The sequence below is a fragment of the Triticum urartu genome, unplaced genomic scaffold (assembly GCF_003073215.2).
Source record: "Triticum urartu cultivar G1812 unplaced genomic scaffold, Tu2.1 TuUngrouped_contig_3980, whole genome shotgun sequence".
Lineage (NCBI taxonomy): Eukaryota > Viridiplantae > Streptophyta > Magnoliopsida > Poales > Poaceae > Triticum > Triticum urartu.
Window position 1 is genome coordinate 9,540 of NW_024114535.1, and position 15,764 is coordinate 25,303.

At 53.9% G+C, this 15,764-nt stretch overlaps 1 pseudogene; it reads left to right on the forward strand.

The window, feature by feature from the left end:
• The first annotated feature begins 2,810 nt into the window (after positions 1-2,810).
• LOC125527462 lies at positions 2,811-5,982 on the forward strand (annotated as a pseudogene).
• The last annotated feature ends 9,782 nt before the right edge of the window (positions 5,983-15,764 follow it).

Genomic DNA, 15,764 nt, shown 5'->3' on the forward strand with positions numbered 1-15,764 from the left:
TATGGTTGCAGCGTCACTTTTCACTTTTCATCAGATCAATGTTTTAATATTCTTGCGGAGAGACTTAGGGATTCCCTACAAAATAACCTATGTACATTCAAGAGTACACTACAGCTTCTGCAAACACCATGTCGATTTTCTTCAGCGGTAATCTCAACTCTTTGCTCTTCAAACATATGGGAAGGATCTGTTTTGAGGGGTACAGAGCACTAAGAGATCCATGTTTGGGAGTTGGACCACATGCCGGTCCCCTCTGGTTCCTCTACTACTAAGTTAATTTTCTATTTTGGAAAAGGAGGTTAAAAGTTAAAACCCCTAACCTCTGCATCAATTGATACATACAATCATCTTTATTCATTATTCAACAAATGTGTGATGAGAACATGCAACCTACAGCCGGAGCAGGAAACCTAAGGCATGCACCACATGTACATGTTTTAGAAGCCGCCACCACCATCGAACCGATGACCCATCTTCACGGAAGAGATCTGCATTATCCTTGCCAGTCCGGCCATCCGTCGATGCCACCACGACGCCCAACGGCACCACCACCCTACGCTCATCCATCCAGATGCATCTGCCATCGAGACTCAGCTGTACCATACCGCCAAGACCCGCCGCCATCGGCACGGTACATAGAATGCCGCTCATCCTGCCAACCTCGACACCGTTGCCGCTGCGGGATCTCCACGAACAGCGTGACCCATCATTTAGAGTTGGGGCACTGGTGTATGGTATGGTAGGTCAATTGTAGCGTGCCCCTCTACCTTACACAAGAAGCGCAATAGTGGTGGTGCTGCTTGGGGTGGGGAGCTTGTAAACAATCTAGAAGTGGCCAAGGAGACCTAATCGGAAACATTTCAAACTAGTTGTAGCCCTTGTCAGCGGCGCCCCTGCCACCCCTTATGTTGATGTTGTTTCAACTAGAAGTACTTCCGGACCCTTTGTATGGCTTGTGGTAGTCATGCGAGGCGTTGGATCAGGTCGTATTGATGCCTCCAGCATTACCACCCCACCTCCTTGTGGGTTATGATATCATCTCAAGCCGACCCATGACTCAGACACTCACCGAACAGCTCGTCGTTCGGAATCTATGATGCCTGCACCAGGCTCTGCCCATAGAGTGTTGCAACCAAGACAGGTGGAAACAACCCACATGCCATATTACCGGCCGGTGAAACTAGCCCATCCGGCCAACTAGGGCCCACCAGCACCACACAACAGCTGACTAGGAAGAACCCTATGGCCCATGGGGTTCATGGGGTTTGGGTGGTCCATGGTAGTAGATCAAACTGCACCGACTGTGACCATGGGGTTCGGGTGGACCATGGTCCTTAACCTCCCCTCTCAAGGTGCACACGCAAATGCTCACTATGAAGAGTAGAACAACTGACAAGACCCAAGAGACTAGAATTGCTAGGACAGTAATACATAAATTTTAGACCTACAAAACCTTACGAAGTGTGTTACGCAATCTTCCTCTAAATTCTCTCATCTCCCTGATTTTCATGGGGGTGGGCCCCTCCCTCCTCTACATGCCTTTTCGTGGATGTAGCATTCGTTGCAGTAATATATTAGAAAAAGAGCAAGAAAAATTGTTAACGACTAATAACCCGATATCTCAAAATATGTAGGGCGGGTAGATTGTTGAGAGAGCTGCTGGGAGGCGCGATCATGGTGGTCTTCCACCCAGGCTCGGATGCAAGGTCAGGTGGTGCCATGAATCTGGCCAACATGTTGTTGGGCGGTTTTCTGCCAAACGGTTGTCACCTGAGAGGACTTAAATTGTATGATCTACGCCCACAAGTGAGGACGACAGAGATACTGGCGACGAGTGGTGCTGTCGTCTCATGCAGATCAGCACCGACTGCCATTTGTGAGGATGATACAGGCCTCCGAAGTGTCCAGAACTCAGGATTTGGCAGTGTCGATGTCCTTTCTCCTTGTCAAGTTTTCTTCGGATGGTAATGAGTGGCTCTTGTCGAGTCTCGCCGTCCTACCTGTACGAACGTGGTCATTGCTCGCCATAAGGACCGTGTGCATATATGCAATTATTGGGACCAAGGCAAGTGGAGGAGACAATATTATTTGACTTCGACTAGGTGATACTTCTCGAGTACAGTCTTGAGCTCCAGGGTGAAAACTCTGGTCAAACCCTAATTGGTTATACCTGACAATGGCGGCATTCCTTGCGTCGTTACCTTGATGATGCCATTGCTCGGATTTTGCTCAGAATTGATATTCAAGGTGAAAACCATGATATGACCTTTGGTGGTTGGATCTGGGATGGCGACACATGTACGTCATTCCTTTTCTGAAGGCGCCGCTTTTGAAAAACCTTTCTCATAGTCTTTGTGTTTTCTAGAGACGGTTGGTGCTGATGGTCACTGTTATATTTTGTCAATTGTTGTTTTCATTACTTAAGTTTTCTTTTTCTCTCTCTCTCTATTTAGGCATAGCGTCATGTCGGCGTGATCATTTTCTTTGGGTGTTGTGTTGGTTGTGTGCATCTTAACTATGTAGAAGCCGGTTGTGTATTCATTATGATTGTATACCTCTACTACATTATGAATCAATAAAAAAACACCCTTTATATCATTTTTTTCCCTAACTTGATGAGATCCAACGGATGGAACCTATCCCTTCGTTTGACAATTACAATAATCGGAAGGTGTCCGCTGCCCAAACCTATTTTTATTAGGGTTTAGCATCTTGACTAATAATACCATGTAATATACCCTTGCCCCGTCGTTTTAATTCACCTTCCCTTACGGGCGCACACGAGCGTCAATTGTGTCAGACAGACGACAATGGAGGATCAGACGAGGCCAAGCCAGAAGGCACGCGCGTCGTCGTCATCGCCTGCCGTGGGCTCCGGCGTCCTGACGGCGTTCGCGCACGGCCTGGAAAAAAAGCTCGCCGCCGGCGACGGTAACGTCGCATTCTCGCCGCTATCCATCTACACCATGCTCGGCCTGCTGGTGGCAGGAGCACGAGGCAAAACCCTGAACGAGCTCCTCGCCCTGCTCGGCGCCTCGTCCCCCGACGAGGTTGCCGGGTTCGTGCGCGGCCTCGCCTCCGACACCTCCGGCTCCGGTGGGCCCCTCGTCACCTACGCCTACGGTGTCTTCCACCAGAAGAAGATGAAACTCACGCGACGCGAGCCTACGTGCACGCCGCCGCCGAGTCCTACAAGGCCGAGATACGCGCGGTCGACTTCGCTAAGGGCATCTCCAGCCGCGCCCTCAGGAAGGCCTTCCCTTTCGCGCCGGCGCCGAAAAAACGGTCCAGTAGTGCCCCAGAAAGGCCTCCCCAGGCGATTTTTTCGCGCCGGCGCCGGAAAAACGGCCCAGTCGCGCCCCCAGGAGCCCGTTTTTCGCCGGCTTGGGCCGAAAACAGCGCCGGCGGACCCAGGCAGAACCCGGCAGGCTGGGGGGCGCCCGGGGGCGCCGGGGCGAGCTGTTTTGGCGCGAAAAAGATGCGGACCAGCCGCGTCAGCGACTCGGTGCCTCGTCTTCCCCCAACGGCCTCAGTTCCCGCGGGGAATCAATGGCAAGGCTGCCGCCGGTCAGCCTTGCCATTGATTCCTCACGGGCGGCGCGTTCACGGGACGGCGCGCCGACGCCTCCCCTCCCTCGCACGTGTACACACGGGCGCGGCCCGGCTATAAAAGACGGCGGCCTCCACTCGCCTGTGCCCACACCAGCCCCGCCCCTCGCCGCCGTCCAGCCCCTCCCTCTCCCTGCCTCTCCCGAGCGCCGCCGCCCAGCCCCTCCCTCTACCTCTCCCGAGCCCGCCCAGCCCCACCTCGCCATGGCGGAACGCTTCCCCGAAGACAAGGCGGCGGCCAACGGCTTCGGCCGCCGTTCGCTCCACGAACAGGAGTCCTGGCTCCTGTTCCAGGCGAACATCCCGGCGCCGCCGGACATGCGTGCCGGCCAAACGGGGTGGAGACTCAGCGCTGGGGGAGTGCCCATTCCCCCGTTGCCCGACGCCGTGGCGAAGCCGAAGTACTTCGCCGAGGAGGTCGAGATCGTGCGCGCGTCCCTCACCGGCGCCCAGCTCTCCCTCCCCCAGTACGCCGCCGACAACCACGTGGCCTGGGCGGCGTATTTCGAGCACCGCCAGCAGCAGCGCTTGGCGTCCACCAACGGCGCGCCGGTGGTCGGCGGCCGGCAGAACAGCGAGGGGCGCCACCTCTGGTGGGGCGTCCCCGGCCGCACACTCGAGGGCGTGCTCACGCACTTCGAGGGCGTCAACGACCTGCCGTTGGCGCACCCCCCGGCGAGGGTGGCCGCCCCGGCGCAGCACCGACGCGTCGGGCCATGGGCGCCAAGGAGGTTCGGTGCCTCCTCTTTTTCCTCCTCATCACGCTCTTCTTCACACTCCTCCGGCTCTCCGGCGCTGCTCGGCGTCAAGGCCGAGCCCGCGGCGGAGACGCCGCTCGGCCGGCGCACTCGCAGCGCCGGCATCATCATCAACGAGGGCGGTCGGCGCGCCTCCTCCTCGTCGGCTCCTCCGCGCTTCGTCAAGCCAAAGACGGAGCCGGGGCTGGCGCCGGTGAAGGCGGAGTTCGACGAGGACGACGCGGCCCTCGAATGGGCGTGCGAGGACTACATTGCGATGGAGAAGGCGCGCCGGGAGAAGGAGTAGGAGCGCCAGCGCGCCGCCCTACGCCGCTTCGAGGAGCGTTGACGCGGCCACGAGGAAGGCGGGGTTGTCGTCTTATGCGACAGCGACGACGACGACGACGCGCCGCCGCCTGTTCGCGATGGCGACGCCGGGCAGGGGTCCAGCAGGGGCACCCGCGTCAAGGAGGAGAAGGCCGACGACGACGATGGCGGCGACGACTTCAGCCCCTTTCTTTTTTTAGATTAGGTTAATGTAATATTTGGATGAATTTTGCCGAAATTTGCCATGTTTGGCCGAAATTTAACTAGTTTTTATCTAACTTCGCCGAACATTTTTTTTGTTTTTTAATACGCGCTTGGGGGCCGACGGCTAGGGACCAACTCGCCCCAGGGTCATTTTTTACGCCGGCTCGCCCCCAGACGGCGCTTGTAGATGCCCTGAGGGGCCAACGGCTGGAGATGCCCTAAGGTCAGCGTCTTCATTTTGTGGCACCGGTGCTTGCTCGATCGACATTACAATTGTATATAATAAATTCCTGCATGCATGCAGGGTGATATAGAGAAGATCAGGGAGGAGATTAATGAATGGGCAGCGGCGGCAACGAACAATCTCATCTCGGAGATCCTGCCGGAGGGGTCATTGTCCGACAATTCGAGGTTCGTGCTCACAAACGCCATCTACTTCAAGGGCGTGTGGAAGAGCCGTTTCCCCAAGAACCTCACCGTGAACCGCAAGTTCCACCGGCTGGGCGGCGCGGCGGCCATCAATGTCCCCTTCATGACCTTTGCCCCGGGAAAACACGAGATCTTCGTCTCCTACCACAAAGACTTTGACGTCCTCAAACTCCCCTACAAGACCGGCGTCGCCGCAGCACGGTACGCGATGTGCGTGTTCCTCCCCCACGAGCGTGACGGGCTGCACGCCATGGTCGATGCTCTCGATGCGGCCGGCGGCTCCCTGCTCGACCACGTGCCCAAGTACCCGAGGAGCGTGAGTAAGCTCCTGCTGCCCAAGTTCAAGCTCTCCTTCTTTTGCCGCCTCGCCCAACTGCTCGAGAGTATGGGAGTCCGGCAGGCGTTCAGCGAGGAGGAAGCTGATCTGTCCGGCCTGGTGAAAAAGAGTGTCTGCGACGTGCGTTTGGACGAGGTGTTCCACAAGGCGGTCCTCGAGGTGAACGAGGAAGGCACCAAAGCGGCGGCCTGCACCGCTGTCGTTGGCGTCAGGAAGTATTCGGGGAAGACGATTCAGAGGGAGTTCGTCGCTGACCACCCGTTTGCGTTTTATATAGTGGAGGACGTGTCCGGGGCTGTGGTCTTTGCCGGCCATGTCCTTGACCCTTCTAGCCCATAGTCCTAGTAATATTGCCGTTGAGGCTCGTAGCTAGTTATTTTTTTTAAAGGAGGATGACCCCCGGCCTCTGCATTTGGGAGATGCATACAGCCACTTTATTGATTATTCTCGTTAACCTTACAAAGTATTACAACAATATGCCTGAATCCGTCATCTTGGCAACATATGCCACTACTCCTATTCATATGATGAAGGGATGCTAGCTGGGCCAAATACCCAGACCACTCACCTAAACCTACCATCAAAAGCCGGAAGCCCCAGCCGAGCCACATATCGGGTCTGGGGCACAAACCGGTCTGACGCACTCATATGTGTCGTCGCCGCCACCTTCCACAGGTCCGTCTTCAGAGCAGATATTGAGGCTTCTACCTCGTTAGGCCACTCTGCCATCGACGCCACCATGACGCTAGACAGCCACCTCCTCCTGCGCGAGTCCATCTACACGCATCGGGCGCCGAGTCTCCGCTGCGCCACGCCGCCGAGATCCGGCGTCTTCGATGCGGAGGAGGAAACACCGCTCCACCTCTGAGCGCATCGCCGGCCACCTGCCGCGATGTCGTGCAAGTCCAGCTCTGGGAAAGCACGCAGGGAATCACGATCTTCAAGACGACGCCCTCAGGAGGGGAAGCGATGTCATGCCATCGTCTGGTCCTGCACCGCAGGTCCTGGGCTTTCACCCGAAGAAAGTGACCCGAGAGCGGAGGAGGTCGGAGAACTCCACAACGGCCCCCAGGAGGAGAGCGACATCCGCAGACACCGCGCCGTCGGCTTTCGCCCGGAGCAACCCTACCTCCACACCCTCACGCTGCCGGACGAGGATGGGGGAACCCAGCGCCGCCAGCATGCGAACCCACTGGCCCAAGCACCTCATGCGCGGCGGCGGCGCCATCACCATGCACGACCACCAACCTCACCGCCGGCCGAAGCCAACGGGCCAGATCGGCCGAGCCCGCCACGGCCAGATCTGAAACCTCGGGACGCCGTCGCATCGAGGCAGCCACGAGCAGCCGGCAGCCCATCACCTGCGAAAGGTCGAGGACGCCGTGCCGAGCAGCCGCCACTCCAGATGGCAACGGGGACGAAACCCATCGGGTTTTGCCTTCCCAAACCCATCCCCACGAGAAAATCGCAAACCCGTCCCCGTCCCCATCACCGTGCGCGGGGCTAGTTTTCCGCCCGTCCCCTAAACCCATCGGGTTTCGGGAAACCCGTGGGGAACCCACGAGAAAATCAAAATATTTAAACAAACATAGTGGCAACAAGGAATAACATTTCAACAGCAAAAAAAGCACATTTCAGCAGCACAACTAAAGCAAATTTCAACAAAAAACAACCCGACTTGGGACGTGAAGAGGCCACCATTGAGTTCGTCACCGGTGGCTACGCCCTTTCTCCAGATCAGACCGGCGGCAGGGGAGAAGACGTGGAGGGAGGAGGCTCGCCGGCGCAGATCGTGGTCGGCGGATCTTGCGAGATGGGATCGAGCCAGGCGGCGCCTGGGGTCCTAGCTTTAGGGTTAGGTATTATGTGGGAGAGAGAGATGAGGGCTCGAGCGAGGGGGAAAGGAGCTGGCGATACTGGCTGTTTGGCCTTCGACACTAGGGGGTGGGGGGCTCGGTAGTTTTGGGTTGGGCCGCGCAGGAGCACTGGTTGGTAAAAAATGTATTTTGCCGGGTTTGCCGGATTTTGGGTTCGGGAACTACCGAAACGGGTGCAAACCCACGAAACGTGTCGGGTTGTATAATGTGCCCAACAACAGCCCCACGGGGATGAAAAGACGCCCATCCCCATCCCCTAATAGGGTAAAAACTCGCGGGGACGCGGGTTTCGAGGCCCGTTGCCATCTTGAGCCGCCACGCCGGCCGGAGACGCCGAAGACAAGACTCCCACAACCACGGGCTCACGCCGGCGACCTAGGCCACCGAGCGAGCGGAGATCCCCGCCGCCACCGTCCTCCGACGCGGGCTTCGCCCGGCGGACTCATCCGGCAGCGGCGGGAGGGGGGGCGTGATGTAGAGGGGGGCGGCGGCGGCGTTCCTAGGGTTCCCCCGAGCCACCCTAGGGACGACGCGGGGGTATTTGCTGTCTACGTGAGGACGACACGGGGGTATTTGCTGTCTCTCGTAGCTAGTTAATTATTCTATCTCAGAAAATGAGTGACCACCGCCTAGAAATTAAACAGTTCAGCTATATATTTTATGCTTGCTTTCTTCCTCTATAGTTTTTCTGCCATTGTTATGCATGGATGGAGCAGCACCTGCTCCATTATCAAACGGAACCAAGATTCGCACACCAGCTCCTAGTGAGCAATCTCAACAATCATATAGTTAAGATAACAAGACCAAAGACAGATCAAAAGATAAACATAACAGCAACAAGGCAACTGCTAATCTACTGCAACATCACAGATCTCAGGCACAGCGTGCCTGGTCTTCGACGGGGGCCACCCGCCTCCGGTGACCAACATCCATTCAGCGTAGATAGTGGGCTCGTTGAAGTCTTGACGCCCAAGTCCCTCTTCTCGATTTGCGAGTAGAAGGCCCCCGATCCCAGCGGCTCAGAGATTTTGATCTTGCTCCACAAGTCCTTTGCGAGAAGTAGTTATGGCTTCATCAGCCACCTAGGATAAGCAGAGATCTCCGAATGAACTCTGTGAGGGAATCCACAAAGTTCATCAGGTGTGTTTTGTCCTCCGGCGTCAAAGCTGGCCAAAACCTGATGGTCTTTTAGTATCAGCCTCCACACCTGAATAATTGGAATCCATATGGTGTTGTTAAAAATGATAAAGTTCCTATATTTCCACAAACACCGCAGGACAGCAGAAATTATGATATTCAACACTGAATTTTTGTTATTAGAGCTCCAGAATCTGGCTACCGATTCATAATCATGGCCCACAGGAATCTTAAAATATTCACCAATGAATGCCCAAAGATTTTTAGCTCCAACATAGGAGAAAAACAGATGGGAAATAGATTCCTCATCAGGGCAGAAAACACATTCGTGGGGTTTTATTATATGTTTCTCCTCAAGAGTTCTCTAGTCATAAGTTTGTTATGGGAAAGCAACCAGAGGAACACATGAAATTTTTGGGGGACCTAGAGTTTCTGGACAATCAGGGGTGAAATAGGCTGAACCCCCCCTAACTATTTGTGATGATTATGATCACATGGTGACAAAGTTTGTGAAGGTGTTGAAGGCTTTGAGTAGTGTCTACAAAAGGTGAATATTGGCATAATTAACACCGATATTTGTATATAATAAGTAGTCATCCTTAACTGCAGGGATGGAGCCGGTAATGCCAGCCTCCCATGATCAAGGACTTGAGAGAGTATTCATATACGACGGGCAACACACAACATACAGAGGAAACAAGTCAAAAGAGGAAAGAGAAAACGGGTGGGGGTAGACCCAATGAGGCAAAAAGGACCTGACCAAAGGACTGATAGTTGAAGAGGTAGGTTTAGGGTTTTGCAGGGGGTGACTAACATCCATCCTCACGTCTCAATATATAGATGATCAGAATACAATTACGTATGTATACAAATACGTGTACATGTACAATATGCGAGACACTATTTTACGTATACACGTGGCGGATGGATCGGGCGGCGGCGTAGGGTTCGTGAGGCGAAGCCGGCGGCATATTGTACATGTACACGTATTTGTATATGTATGTAATTGTATTCTGATCATCTATATATTGAGACGTGAGACTGGATGTTAGCCACCCCACGCAAAACCCTAAACCTACCTCTTCAACTTGGTATTAGATAGTCACCAGGCCGCCGCGCGAACCCTACGCCGCCGCCCGATCCATCCGCCGCCGCGCGGCGCCCTTCCGCGCCGCCGCCGCACGCCGCTGCGATGTCGTCCACCGCCCTTTCGCTCTCCAACAGTGTCGGCACCATCACCTCGCCCGCGGTTGCCACCGTTCCCGCCGCCCTCGCCGTTCCGGCGATCTCCGTCCGCCTTGGCCACCATAACGTCAGGCTGTGGGGAGGCATCGCCGGCACCGTCTTAACCGGCGCCAACCTCCATGGCTACCTGGAAGGCACCACGGCGGCACCCGACAAGACCATCACCGTCGGGACTGGTGATGTCGCGATGACCGCCGCTAACCCGGCGTACCACCATTGGTGGACTCAGGATCAGAAGGTCAAGGGCCTCCTTCTCACCTCCATGGAGGAGGACATCACCTGTCAGCTCATCAGCTATGAGATGGCGCAGGCGGTATGGACGGCCGTCGGTGCCATGTACGGCGCACAGAGTCGCGCCAACGTCCGTCACATCCGGCGTCAACTTCAGATGCCGAGGAAGGAGGAGATGTCCACGGCTGAGTACATGCACAAGATGAAGGCTCTCGCTGACAACATGGCTGCCACCGGCTCTCCAATTCGTGATGATGAGCTCATTAATCACATCCTCCCAGGACTCGGCTCCGCCTACAACCCCATCGCCGCCTCCCTCAATGTGAGTAACGCACCTATGCCCTACTCCAGCTTCTACTCGCTCATCTTGTCATTCGAAGCATTGTAGGCTCAGTAGAGTGCGTCGGAGGGGTGGACTCCCTCGGCCAACGCCGTGACTCGCTCCGGCCCCTACGGCCAGGGCGGACGCGCTCCCTACTCGAAGCCCTACCCCTCACAGGGTGGGGCTCGCTCGGCCGATGGCAACGGCCAACCCGGGCATGGCCGCCAAGGCGGCAACGGTGGCCGTGATCGCAACCCCTCCTACGCCGGCAATGGTCGGCAAGGTGGCGGGGGTAACGGCGGCAACAATGGCGGCGGTGGCCGTCGCAACAATCCCTGGCGCCCCCGGTGCCAAATTTGCAAAAACTGGGGACATGAGGCCGATGATTATCGCAAGCGCTATGACCAAGACAACAACACTCGCTCCGCCAACTCGGCCTCCACCAACACCATCGACTATCCTTGGGTACTGGACACCGGGGCTACGGATCACCTGACATGTGATCTTGAACGTCTCCAGGTTCACGAGCGCTATGATGGCAAGGACCAGGTTCAAGTGGACAATGGTGCAGGTTTGTCTATTTCACACATTGGTCATTCTCGTTTACCCGGTTCATCTCTCAAACTGCGCAACATCCTGCATGTTCCACACATCAAAGATCATCTTCTTTCTGTCTATCGCCTTGTTTGTGATAATGACGTGTTTGTTGTGTTTCACCATCGTTTTTTCTTTGTTAAGGACAAATCAACCAGGTGCATCATTCTTCAAGATAGCAGTCGGGGAGGGGTCTACCCGATTCCCTTTGCTCGTGCATCGTCCTCGTCATCTCGCCATGCTTCATCCAGTGTCCGAGTTTCGTCCTCGCAATGGCATCAATGTCTAGGTCACCCTACCAATATTGTGGTCACCTCCATTGTTTGGAGCCATGACCTTCCATGTTCTACTTCAAATACTTCACCATTAGTGTGTGATGCATGTCAGCTTGCTAAGAGTCATCAACTACCGTATTCTACATCTTACCATGTCACTACTGTACCTCTTGAATTAATTCATTCAGATGTTTGGGGTCCCGCTATCGTGTCTTCGGGGGGAGGGGGGTACAAGTATTATGTTAGCTTTGTTGATGACTACACACGCTTCACATGGATTTATTTGCTTAAACACAAGTCTGATGTTGAGCAAGCCTTCTATAACTTTCAGGCTCATGTCGAACGCCTTTTGGATTGCATAATCAAGGTCGTTCAGTCCGACTGGGGTGGTGAATACCACAAGCTCCATCGCTATTTTCAATGCATGGGCATCTCTCACCATGTGTCATGTCCACATACATCTCAGCAGAACGGTATTGCCGAGTGCAAACACCGTCATTTGGTCGAGACCGGCCTCACCTTACTGGCGCATTCATCTCTCCCACTTCGGTTTTGGGATGAGGCCTTTCTTATGACATGTTATCTCCTCAACCGTATGCCCACTCCGGTTCTCAACAAGGACACGCCCCTGTTCCGCCTGTTTCATGTCCAGCCCAATTATTCCTCTCTTAGGATTTTTGGGTATGCTTGCTGGCCTAGTCTCCGCAAGTATAATGCTCACAAGCTGGAGTTTCGTTCCAAGATGTGTGTTTTCCTTGGCTATAGCCCTCTCAATAAGGGCTATGAGTGTCTTGATCGCACCTCGGGTAGGATCTATATCTCTCGTGATGTTGTTTTCGACGAGTTAGTTTTCTCTTACTCCAGCCCAGGTGTCTCGGTTGACATTGCTTCTATTGAGAACGCCCTCACTTTTCCATCTAATGAACCGGTTTTGGATGTCCATGTGCGGAAATACGACCTATCATATTTGTCACCTGACTTCTTTTCTGCAGATGCTGCTCTAATTTCTTCCAAGGAACCCGTCGCCACACTGCATCCGCCATGATCGATGTGCATGGCCCTGATGTGCATGTCACGTCTCCCGAGGCGGCCTCGTCGGCCTCGCCCGCTAGCGCGTCCGCGGCCCAGTCTGCCTCAACCGCTGGCGCGACCGCGAGCCCGACTAGGTCGCCCGCTGCCTCTCCCTCCTCGCCTGGGTCAGCCCGACCCGCCTCGCCCGTCGTCGCCGGGTTGCTAGTCGTGTCCCCTGAACTGCCGTCTCTGCCCGGCTCTCTATCGTTGCCTGGTCCGGCCCAGCCCGACGCGTCTCCTCGGCCCGTGTCGCCTACTGCTAAAGATCGTTCAGCTGCGACACCACTGGTCGGTGTTGGGTTTCGTAGTAATTTTAAAATTTTCCTACGCGCACGCAAGATCATGGTGATGCATAGCAACGAGGGGAGAGTATGATCTACGTACCCTTGTAGATCGCCTAAACTCCGCTACAGTATTATCGAGGAATATGGTGGCTGGGGACACCGCACACGGCCAAGGAATAGATCACGTGGATCAACTTGTGTGTTTCTGGGGTGCCTCTGCCTCAGTATATAAAGGAGCCAAGGGGGAGGGGGGCGCCGGCCAGGAGGAGGGCGCAGGAGGAGTCCTACTCCTACCGGGAGTAGGACTCCCCCCCAATCCTATTCCAACTAGGATTCCCAAGGGGGGAAAGAGAGAGAGGGGGGCCGGCCACCTTCTCCTAGTCCTAATAGGACTAGGGGAGGGGGGAGGTGCGCAGCCACCTTGGGCTGCCCCTTTCTCCTTTCCACTAAGGCCCATGAAGGCCCATATGGCTCCCGGGGGGTTCCGGTAACCTCCCGGTAACCCGGTAAAATCCCGATTTCACCCGGAACACTTCCGATATCCAAATATAGGCTTCCAATATATCAATCTTTACGTCTCGACCATTTCGAGACTCCTCGTCATGTCCGTGATCACATCCGGGACTCTGAACAACCTTCGGTACATCAAAATGCATAAACTCATAATATAACTGTCATCGTAACCTTAAGCGTGCGGACCCTACGGGTTCGAGAACAATGTAGACATGACCGAGACACGTCTCCGGTCAATAACCAATAGCGGGACCTGGATGTCCATATTGGCTCCTACATATTCCACGAAGATCTTTATCGGTTAGACCGCATAACAACATACGTTGTTCCCTTTGTCATCGGTATGTTACTTGCCCGAGATTCGATCGTCGGTATCCAATACCTAGTTCAATCTCGTTACCGGCAAGTCTCTTTACTCGTTCCGTAATACATCATCTCACAACTAACATATTAGTTGTAATGCTTGCAAGGCTTATGTGATGTGTATTACCGAGAGGGCCCAGAGATACCTCCCCGACAATCGGAGTGACAAATCCTAATCTCGAAATACGCCAACCCAACATCTACCTTTGGAGACACTTGTAATGCTCCTTTATAATCACCCAGTTACGTTGTGACGTTTGGTAGCACCCAAAGTGTTCCTCCGGCAAACGGGAGTTGCATAATCTCATAGTCATAGGAACATGTATAAGTCATGAAGAAAGCAATAGCAACATACTAAACGATCGGGTGCTAAGCTAGTGGAATGGGTCATGTCAATCAGATCATTCAACTAATGATGTGACCTCGTTAATCAAATAACAGCTCATTGTTTATGGTCAGGAAACATAACCATCTTTGATTAACGAGCTAGTCAACTAGAGGCATACTAGTGACACTTTGTTTGTCTATGTATTCACACATGTATTATGTTTCCGGTTAATACAATTCCAGCATGAATAATAAACATTTATCATGATTATAAGGAAATAAATAATAACTTTATTATTGCCTCTAGGGCATATTTCCTTCAGTCGGGTCTCCGTCCTCGCCGCCACCATCTACCGATGATGCGGCTCCCGGGCACAGTATGGTCACCTGTCACCGCGATCATACGCGTAAGCCCAAGACCTACACAAATGGCATGGTGCGGTACAACACTCATCGGCGTGCATTCTTCGCCGCACCCACTTCTCATCATGATGCTCTTGGTGAACCGGCTTGGCATGCCGCCATGTCTAAGGAATTTGCTGCCCTTTGTCATACGCACATATGGGTGTTGGTGCCTCGGCCTCCTGGTGTTAATGTTGTGGGCTGCAAGTGGATCTTTAAGACCAAGCTTCGACCAGATGGTTCTGTTGACAAGCACAAAGCTCGCCTTGTTGCTCGTGGTTTTACTCAACAGCAAGGGATCGACTATGGAGATACTTTCAGCCCCGTTGTGAAGCCTGCCACGGTTCGTCTGGTCCTCTCTCTTGCTGTCTCCCGCGGGTGGAGTCTTCGACAGATTGATGTGAGTAATGCTTTTCTCCATGGTTTTTTGGCCGAAGATGTCTACATGCAGCAGCCCCCTAGTTTTGAGGATGCTCGTTATCCCTCTCATGTCTGCAAACTCCAGGGGTATGGGCTCAAACATTCGCCGCGTGCCTGGTATGCTTGGCTATGTCAGCGTCTCTTACAGCTTGGTTTTGTTCCCTCCAAGGCAGATGCGTCCTTCTTCTTCTTTTCACATGGTGCTATCTAGATATACATGCTGGTGTATGTTGATGATATTGTGATTGCTGGTTCTACACCTACTGTGGTGGATCGCCTTGTGCAGTCCTTGTCTTTGAGTTTTCCCATTAAAGACTTGGGCCGACTGGAGTAATTTCTTGGACTAGAAGCGTCCTTTCATTCAGGGGGCATGACATTGACGCAGAAGAAGTATGCACTTGATCTCCTTCATCGCATCAACATGGAGAACTGTAAGTCCACTTCCACTCCTCTTGCCACATGCGAGAGCCTCTCGCGTCATAGTGGTGCATTGCTGAGTACCGATGATTCTTTCAGGTATCGCAGTGTAGTTGGAGCACTTCAGTATCGGACACGTCCAGACATCTCCTTTGCCTTGAACAAAGTGTGCCAGTTCCTGTCTCAGCCTATGGAGGTTCATTGGGAAGTAGTTAAGCGTATTGTGAGGTATGTCAAAGGTACGCTAGACACGGGACTACGGATTCGTAAGTCCAGATTTACTGGAGTCGGTATATTCACTGATGCAGACTGGGCAGGTTGTGTTGACGACAGGCGTTCCACTGATGACTTTGTTGTATTTGTTGGACCCAATCTTATATCTTGGAGTTCCAAGAAGCAGCCTACAGTCTCGAGGTCTAGCACCGAGGCAGAGTATAAGGCATTGGCCAATGGCGCAGCCGAAGCCATTTGGATAGACACAGTTCTCACAGAACATGGAGTCAAACGGCAGCGCACACTCATATTATGGTGTGATAACTTAGGGGCAACTTACCTGACGGCGAATCCAGTGTTTATGCTCGGACCAAACACATTGAGATTGGTTTCCATTTTGTGAGAGAACGAGTAGCTGTTGGTAAACTGG